The sequence below is a fragment of the Octopus bimaculoides genome, chromosome 1 (genome assembly GCF_046866305.1).
Source record: "Octopus bimaculoides isolate indiv1 chromosome 1, ASM4686630v1, whole genome shotgun sequence".
Lineage (NCBI taxonomy): Eukaryota > Metazoa > Mollusca > Cephalopoda > Octopoda > Octopodidae > Octopus > Octopus bimaculoides.
The window spans coordinates 128194993-128204992 of record NC_142928.1 but is presented as its reverse complement, the minus strand read 5'-3'; the positions used below and the strand labels follow the sequence as shown (position 1 = coordinate 128204992).

At 36.4% G+C, this 10000-nt stretch overlaps 1 protein-coding gene across 4 annotated transcripts in view; it reads right to left on the bottom strand.

Annotated features, from left to right (window-relative positions):
* Positions 1-10000, bottom strand: part of LOC106882199 (uncharacterized) — a 164318-nt gene that overhangs the window by 150047 nt on the left and 4271 nt on the right. The window lies entirely within an intron of this gene.

Below are 10000 nucleotides of genomic sequence, written 5' to 3'. Positions count from 1 at the left end.
CTCGTCTCCGTGCTTTCGGTTTAGTAGTATCACTATTGAGGTGAACACTTTTGCTGACCATTAATTGTTCTCAGGGTGCAATATCTATTGCTTGGATGTCATCTAACATCAAATTGTTCAGTCTATATGTTAGTTGGAATACAGATACATCAAATATGTTATTGTATGCGTAAAACTCTGAGGATCATATATTTTAATTCTCTGGTTATGCTTTACGCATTGCAAGTTTCATCACAGTGTGTCACATACAGCAGTAAGTATCTATAGAATTCTTCGTTAGTTACAGAGAGAAATCAGAGAAATAGTGAGGTCATTAACAGATATGTTGCAAGAGTGATTTGTAGTTTTAGTTTGTTTTACAATCATCTACGGAGCATTTATCATAGTCACATTTCTTCCATATATCATTATAGAAAATATCGTAAACGGATCATGAATTTTCGAAATGCCATCCATAATTTTGGCATATAATTTTAGGTTACCCACAAAGAAACTATGCTTCATGTTGGTGTTTCTCTTTTCAGACTTCTCCTGAACAAAAACGATAAAGGGTTCACTGAAAATACAAACATTTTCGCAGAAAGAGAGAGAGAGAGAGAGAGAGAAGAGAGAGAGAGAGAGAGAGAGAGAGAGAGAGAGAGAGAGAAGGAGACAAAGACAGAGAGAGTGTGTGAGAGAGAGAGTGAGGGAAAGAGAAAGAGGGCGGGGGTAGGCGAGGGATCATTTCCATGAAATTGATCATTGCGCTACGATAAGTTACCTATCAGAGACAATACAGTAACTGTATTTGACATGAAGATGATGGCTCAGGATGAAACCAGCCTTGTCTTTGAAAGTTTAGTATATCTAGTATATCTACAAGTGAGGAAAAGAATATATATATATATATATATATATATATATATATATATATATATATATATATATATATATATAGACACACACACACATATATACATATATAGATAAGGACCGAGAACCATTTGAATCCGATATCATAACTGTAATAGCTAATGTGAATTTCCTACGTACGTCATTACCTTTAGAAGCAAACTTAATTGTGATATTGAGAAGATTAAAGAACACTAGAGAAGACAAAACAAAACAAAAAAGAAAAGGAAAAACTTGCATATTCTGACATAAAAGTAAAAAAAAATTTCGAAGTAGAAAATAATAGCCATCATCCAGTAGTAAGAAACGCTGTAGTATTATCTGGTTACACCCATCTTCTTAAATGTTAAGTCAAACATTTCTAAAAATCTCCTAGCCTTAATAAACAAACATTTCCCCATCAACCATAGAGACAGAAAACTATCATACAGAAATAACCTTAAATTGGTTACAGCTGCACCACTATTATGACAAATTTTGTTGCAAGAAAACCAATTAAATTTACCGAGATTAACTGCATATGCAGAAATACAAATGTATGTCCTCTTATTAAGCCATACAACGCCGAAGCTGTATCTACGAAGCAAAAGTCACCTCACCCAAAACAAAATTACATATCATACGGCAACACTACGACGGTATGGTGGAAGATAAACTTAAACAAATTACTCGCCATAGTTTATGTAGAGAAAAGGAATGTAACAAAACTATCGATTTATGTCTGGCATTTGAAAGAACATACTACAACATCTAACACGTGGATGCTGGAGTATATAGAGAAATGATATAAAACGTTGCTAACGAAAGCCTCATAGTCAACAAACTTAATAAACCCACAGAGTATCTAAAATGCCAATCCGAGATCTCGCTCACGTGTCACTTAGAACATTGGAAGATTATATCAACATCCAATTTAACGTATTAATATTTAGTTATTTACCACGAACAATCACATTCGCTATTTTCCTTTTCTGTTTAATCCAAATGAAATATTTCATACCAGTCTCTGCCATTCATTTTGTGAATCGCTGTCCGTAACTCTCTATGCTATGTTACAAAGTAATTATTTACATCATCATAATTTCAACTCCTTAACTTTCCGTATTTACTACCATATAATTATTTATTGAACCCCCCCTTATTATAATCATGCCATCTAAGTCTTCATTTACTTTATTTCTACAAAATTTTCAATGAATTTTATCCCTTATATTTTCATTCAAATAATGCAAGACTAGAAACTGTATGACAAAATAATTATGTCTGATATTCGAGAAACAAGTCGGCTTTTTAATCATCTGGTGATTATCCACCATCTATGGATATGAAATCCTGAATCTCAATGTAATATCAATAACGGATTATATAATTTGATATATTTTATCTACTTCGTGAATTGAAATTCATTGCACTTTTAACGTGTCTAAGCATTGAACTATTAACGATCCATCCCAACTTCTATATTATGGATAAAACAACAGTGTGGTATATTTGATTTCTGCTGTGATAACTTGTTACAGTTTTCGTGAACATTTCATTATTGTTGTTACTGCTGAGACTGAGACCATCCTTGATTGCGCAGATCTTTTCTCAAAAACCTCCCAGACATGTTCATGCTGTTACTCCCTCACCTTCACCTCATGAATCTACAACTACATTAACTAAAGTATTCTCTCACTTTTTGTCCTCATTTTCTCAGGTAAGAAAACAGTGTCCATGAACCAGTATTGGGTCCCCGAGAATGGTGGAGGAGAGGGAAGTATGTATTCTCAAACTGGAAGCCTGACCTAAATATTTACAACAGAATAAGAGAATGAAGTTCGCTAGAGGCAGCTATGGTGCCAAGTGATGGAGTTAAGTCGGATTAAGTCTACCATCGAAAGATTAAGTCTACCACTTGAGGCCTAATGGTGACGTGATTTGAGATAGATGCACTTGTTATTTCTAGAAAGTGCTTCAGTAATGACTGTTTATCTTGGATGCATTATGGAACGCTTTCGTTCTTTCTTCCGACATATGAGTGTAATTTGAAGAATACTACTGTTGTAAAGAGTTCGAGTCCTGCTGTGGTTTGAACCAGAACTGAAGCACTAACTACACGGCTTTACTTTCAATTCTCTTAACATCACTATCACTACCACCTTACGGTATTTAGTAATGGATCGTTACTTCATGAGTTCAACAAATCCTCGCTCGAGGTCAACTTTGCCTTCAATCATTCTGGGATCAAAAGTATCGAGTACCACTGGGGTTCGATGTCTTCGACTATATTCTATATTTCCGTCCAAATTTTATGGTCTTGGGACTACTTAAGAATCATTAACTTACGATATTTCTTTCGAAAAGAAAGAATTAAGGCCTACCACCTCTTCACACTCCCACGCGTCTGTCACTGCCTAACAGAAGCGGATGATGTATGAAATAAATAAATAAAAAATGGAATAGCTCCGATATATAATGGCATGTACGCGCACGCGTGTGTATGTTTGTGCGCACGCGTGTGAGTGTGTGTGTGTGTGCGCGCGCGTGTATGTGTGAATGTGTGTTTTTGTGTATGTGTGTTTATGTTTATGCGTATGCAAACATGTGTGTGTGTGTGCAAATACCTGTTTGACCGAATTTGTTTTGACATCATACATTTTCCAATGCTATTGTTTTAAATTGCCTCAATGAATTATTTTCACACCAAAACCATAAACCCTCTAGGTCAGTTTGTGGTTAGTTAGCTTCGTATTGCGCATTCTTTGCTGATGAGGTTCAACAAGATCAAAACATGTCTTGAGTTATCACCTTAGTTATCAAAGATCAATCTCTCACTCCCAGCATTCACAGTTTGATTTAGCTTTTAGACGACTGCAATTCTGGGAACAATCTCTCTTGTCCGACGTCAACATTTTTTATTAACGCTCATGAATTTTCTTTTCATTACGGTTATAATTTCAATTAACTGAAAGGGGCCACCGCATAAAGTATGAAAGTCACGATGTAGGAAAAGGTACTCATGGAATATCTCTCTCTCTATATATATAGTATCTCAACAGAAGTATGTACACCCCTAAACAAATTCAGTAAAATTGCCATTACTCTGATGATATCGAAAGAAATCAAACGAAATTTATACTGAATAAAATATATCATACATGCAAACATTATACAAACTTGGAGCACAAAACAATAAACATTTTCAAAGATATGAACGAAATATTAATTCTAATATTAGTTCTAATAAATTATTTCTCCTGGCATTTTTGCACCCGTTATTGTTATTGCATCCGCAGAAACTCTATTTGTGTACCGTGGTGAAAATCTTCATTGTTATTAAAATGAACCCAAAAGGAAAAGAATTGTCTGAAGATTTGAAGAAAATTATTTTTAATTTGCACAAGAATGGTTTAGGATACTAGTTAATTAGCAAACGAACACATATTGGCATAAACACAGTTGTCAAAGTAATTCAGAAGTACAAAGCTACTGGACGGCTAAGCAATAAACATCGTCCAGTCGTCCTGTTTTAACTGCACGTGATATTCGCCACATCCAACGTTGCGTGATGGACGACAGGCGTCGTACCGCTTTATCTTTGGCCCCAAAAGTGTCTTCTGTTAGTGGAAAGAGTGTATCCGTCCAAACAGTTCACCGAAGTTTGAACCAGTGTGATATTCATGCACGCATTCCTCGTAAGAAGCCTCTCCTCACTACCAGGCATAAATCAAGTCGTCTTTCTTTTGCCGAAACCTATGTGAGTAAGGAGGAGTTTTTGAATAAAATTATTATTATTTTTTTTTTTGATGAGACTAAAATCAACTCGTTTGGGTCAGATGGTATTAAACGAGTATGGCGACGACCAGGTAAAGACAATAACAACAAATGCACCGTGCCTACCGTGAAACACGGCAGCAGAAGTGTTATGTTTTGGGGATGCATGAATGCGGCTGATGTGGGAAAACTCACATTTATTGAGAGAACAATGGATTCAAGGCTTTCTTGTGACATATTGCAGAAAACACTGTTGAAAAGCATCAAGGAACTAGGTAGACATTCCATGTTCCAGCATGATAATGACCCTAAACACACTTCAAAGATGGCGACTAAGATTTTATCAGATAAAACGGTAATGGTATTGCCTTGGCCTACCATATCACCTGATTTAAATCCAATAGAACATCTGTGGGGTGTTTTGAAAAGGAAGTTTGAGGAGAAATAACCCCGCAATGTAACACAGTCGAAAGATGAATGGAGGTCGATTTCATCGGTTATGTGCAGAAATTTAATCGACTCTATGCCCAGAAGGCTTAATGCAGTCATCAAAAGCAAGGGCGGTCATACCAAATATTGAGTATAGCAAATAATCTTTTAAGGTGTACATATTTCTGTATCGGTTGAAAATTAATATTTCGTTCATATCTTTCAAAATGTTTATTGTTTTGTGTTTCAAATTTGTATAATGTTTGCATGTATAATAAATTTTATTCAGTACAAATTTCATTTGATTTCCTTCGATATTATCAGAGTAATGGCGATTTTACTGAAATTTTTAGGAGTGTACATACTTCTGTGAGATATTGTGTGCGCGCTCGCGTGTGTATTTAGTCAAGTCGTCGGTGACAAAATCAACAACTCCACCAAATTTTCATTGTGAAACAGGCGATCTATTTGGACACCTTGCGGATTGAAAAGCAAAACCTGTAGAAGAACGGATGAACTCAAGAGGAGTCAATGGCCAGCCAAAAGTGTATTTACATATGTACACATATATAAATGCATATGGAAGATTACTCTGACTTTAAACCTTCGGTGTAGTAGTCTCTGATCATTTTATCCCTTTTTTTGCTTCACACCAGCTTAACAGCTTCAAGCATTTACAGACCGGCACTTGTTTGCATAAGCCTTTATCACTATAAAATTTGAGTTACATGAGATTTTTGCTTCCTTTACTTCCTAAGTTCTAGAACTCGAGCATCTTGGAACCCAAAACAGATAACGGGGCATTTGTTGCTACAATTAGGGTATTACGTGTATCTGAGCCAATGAAATACAGGAAACTTCCGGAGTTTCCTTGTTTGGGAGGGCACGGATTGTATGGTGTAAGCGTGAGCAGTCGCGATGATACTCTGGTTGCTTGGGTGGGTGCATTCTTTGTTGAAATACTATGAGGAGTGTTGGAGGCGGAGTTTTGATCATCCCATACAGATGTCTGTTGACATCGTCATGGGGAGACATGACATAAAGGGGCACTACGCCTGTAATTTTAGCACAACAGATGGTCATACAAGATAAGGAGCTGACAGCCGCCATATACATACATACATACATAATACATACATATGTGTGTATATATGTATACATATACATATATACATACACACACATACATATACATATATATATATATATATATATATATATATATATATATATATATATATATATATATATATATATATATATATACATACAGTTATATATATGCATGTATATACGTATGGATGTAAGTATGTATGTATGTGTGTGTGTGTAGCCATGCGTGTGTATTTGTTGATATATGCTTGTGACTGTGCGGGTTGCTATTTATTTGTGTATATGTATGTTTGTGTATATATGCTTGGAAGAAGTACAAACACAAAAAGAGTTAGGTAGCGATAGATAAAAGATGGACAAGTTACATAAAGCACGCATGCGCGCGCAGATATACACACACACAAAGATACAGACCGTCAGGTAGACTGGTAAAGAAGACATACACATATAGAAGAGGAGGCAGGTGTAAGAATACTAAGATACATGGTGGAGGAAACCAGTTTTAAATTTTTGGCTCAATTCCAATTCATATATTATTTTTTTAAAAAGGGAAAAGCGCTCCGTCGAATTCAACGAGGAGTACTTCAGGTTTTTTGAATATTATAGAGTAAGCTATTGAGCATTCCTCAGAAAATTGTATTCGAAACGTATTCTTCGCGTATAATTAGCGTGGCATGGTTTAAAATACCACTGGGCATTTTGAATTATAGTTATAGTCAATCTGAGCTTACGTTAATCGGAATGACTTGATAATACGCTACTTCGAGCACTAATAATATTTCGTTTCACGGCTATACTCTGCTACAGAAAATGTTCGTTGATTTTAGTCAACACTCCATGTGATAGTCAGATGGGAACATCTTGTCTTTATATGCAGCATCTTTATGGACATACGAAATTTAATACTTAAACAGTATAGATATATTGGTTTTCTTATGAGTAGAGAGAGAGAGAGAGAGAGAGAGAGAGAGAGAGAGAGAGAGAGAGAGAGAGAGCGAGAGAGAGAGAGAGAGAGAGAAATAGAGAGAGAGAGGGAGAGAGAAAGAGAAGAGAGAGAGAGAGAGAGAGAGAGAGACAGAGAGACAGAGATGCATATATATATATATATATATATATATATATATATATATATGCAAATATGTATATGCGTAAGCATATACGTATATATATATATATATATATATATATATATATAAGTAAAAGAGGGAGAGAAAGAAGCATAGCTGTGTGTGTATATATACATACAGGTACATATACACGCGCACATAGACATGCATGTATTTAAATACATTCTTATAGACACACATACAGCTATGTTTCTTTCTCTCCATCTTTTATTTATATTCATACATATATACTTACGCATATGCATATTTGCATGCATAAATATATATGCATCTCTCTCTCTCTCTCTTTCTATACACACACACACACACACACACACACACATATATATATATACATACATACACTCATAAGAAAGTCAATATATCTTTACTGTTTAACTATTAAATTTCGTATGTCCATGAAGATACTGTATATAAAGATTGCATATAAAGATGTTCCCATCTGACTATCACATGCAGTGTTGACTAAAATCATCAGATATATTTTGTAGCAGAGTATAGCCATTAAGCGAAACATTGTTAGCGCTTGAAGTAGCGTGTTATCAAGTCATTCCGATTAAAGTGAGCTCTTAGTACTAATTGTTTCAAATTTTGGCACAAAGACAACAAATTTGGGGAAAGGGAGAAGTCGATTACATCGACTCTAGTGCACAACTGGTACTTATTTCATGGACCCCTGAAAAGATAAAAAGTCGACCTCGGCAAAATTTGAACTCAGCGTAGAGCCGGAAGAAATTATGCTAAACATTTTATCCGGAGTTTAATGGTTTTGCCATCTCGCCGCCTTAAGCATTTAGTAATAGCAATTATAAGTTGTGTGTGAACAGTTAAACAGGATCCTCGGTCACTTCCATTAGAAGATTGAAACTGGCTCGGGTGATCACTGAAAATATTGCATGTAAAGACAAAGTGTGCATATCTATTTCATTCCATCAACGGACACTTCGAAATCATCTTCTAGTGGGTGTGCCAATCTTTTAAAAGTAAAAATTTCAAACGCAAGAAATTAAAAAAAAAAAACTTTCCTCCATCCTCTCCCAGTAACCATGAGCGATATTCAGCTAGAGCCCTCACGGCCAATCCAAATGTTTTACCTCGTTATCATGAAGAGTCTCTCCTGGCGAAAATACAGTTTTAATATAGCAAGGCGTGCATCTCAAAGACTGGCCCTTCTCTCCAGACCAAAATATACTTTATCCCTTCTTTCAACATTTACCGACAATGAAACTCAAGTGTGACCCACATTGGGTTACACACATATTGCTTCCGCATCAGGAACGGTGCTGCTGCTACACACACCGACATCTTGGATCGCATCCAGAATCGGGCTGTTTAACTGATTCGCATATAAAATCACTTACAGACACGCTCCAGTTTCTGGTTCATAAGTATGTTGCTACATTACCGGCCGCTGTTTTTTGGAATTTGATGGTCATGTCCCTCGTCCGCTTATCCACTCACCTTTCTTCCTCTGGTCACCTTTGTTGCGTCTAACTCTCTAGGTACCATAGTCCAATCACTAAGTCCAATCTTTCGTCTTTAGAATAACGCCTCTCTGGAATCATCACACCCCTCATATTTTTCCCCGCAGTTGTTGAATTGTAACTGTTTAAACGGAACGTAAACGACAGCAAACACACTAGTCACAGAAGGCATAAAAAGGTCATGGGCCCAGACCCTTTTTCCTAACCCAGCACATAATGAAAAGAAAGGAAAAAAAAAAGCATACAGTCATGTATAACATTCGCAAATAGATTCTATAGTCCAGCGTAGCATATAAATGAAACAAGATTCTTTAGTCCAGTATGGCATCCAAATGATGTACTGCTAACGCACCAGTGATTTATAGCTTGTATGAGAGAGAGAGAGAGAGAGAGAGAGAGAGAGAGAGAGAGAGAGAGAGAGAGAGAGAGAGAGAGAGAGAGCATGTGTGTGTGTGTGCGCGTGTGCTCATGTGCGTATGCGTCGATTCGGAAGGTTTGATATATATAATATGCATTTCATTTGTATACGTGATGTTCCTGCTTTACTCCGCCGGACGTCATACTGTTTATGTGCTCTCGTATTGCACAAACATGTCATTAATTGTAAATTATACTTCAGTGTCAAAGCCTCCTCCGTAATTGTTCGTCTTGTGACATAGACACAGGCACCCATACTATATACTCTCTCTCTCTCTCTTCTCTCTCTCTATCTCTCTCTCTCTCTCTCTCTCTCTCTCTCTCTCTCTCTCTCTCTCTCTCACACTCACACACACACCACACACACACACACACACACACAAGCACACACATGCACAATGTCCGTGTGTAGACAACATAAATCCATACACACGCACACATACACGTATGTACACACATATGTATAAGCACATGTATAAATGTATATATAAGTATATACGAACACACGTATATAAGCACATGTATGTATGTAGTGTGTATATATACGCATATATACATACATATATACTTATAAATACACACACAGACACACACGTATACATACATACATACATACATACATATACATACATGGCTGTGGAGTAAGACGTTTACTTCTCAACCACATGGTTCCGGGTTCAGTTCCACTGCGCGACATCCAGCTACTATATAGCCTCGGGTTGACCAGAGCCTTGTGAATGGATTTTGTAGACGGAAACTGAAAAAAGCCCGTCGTATATATAT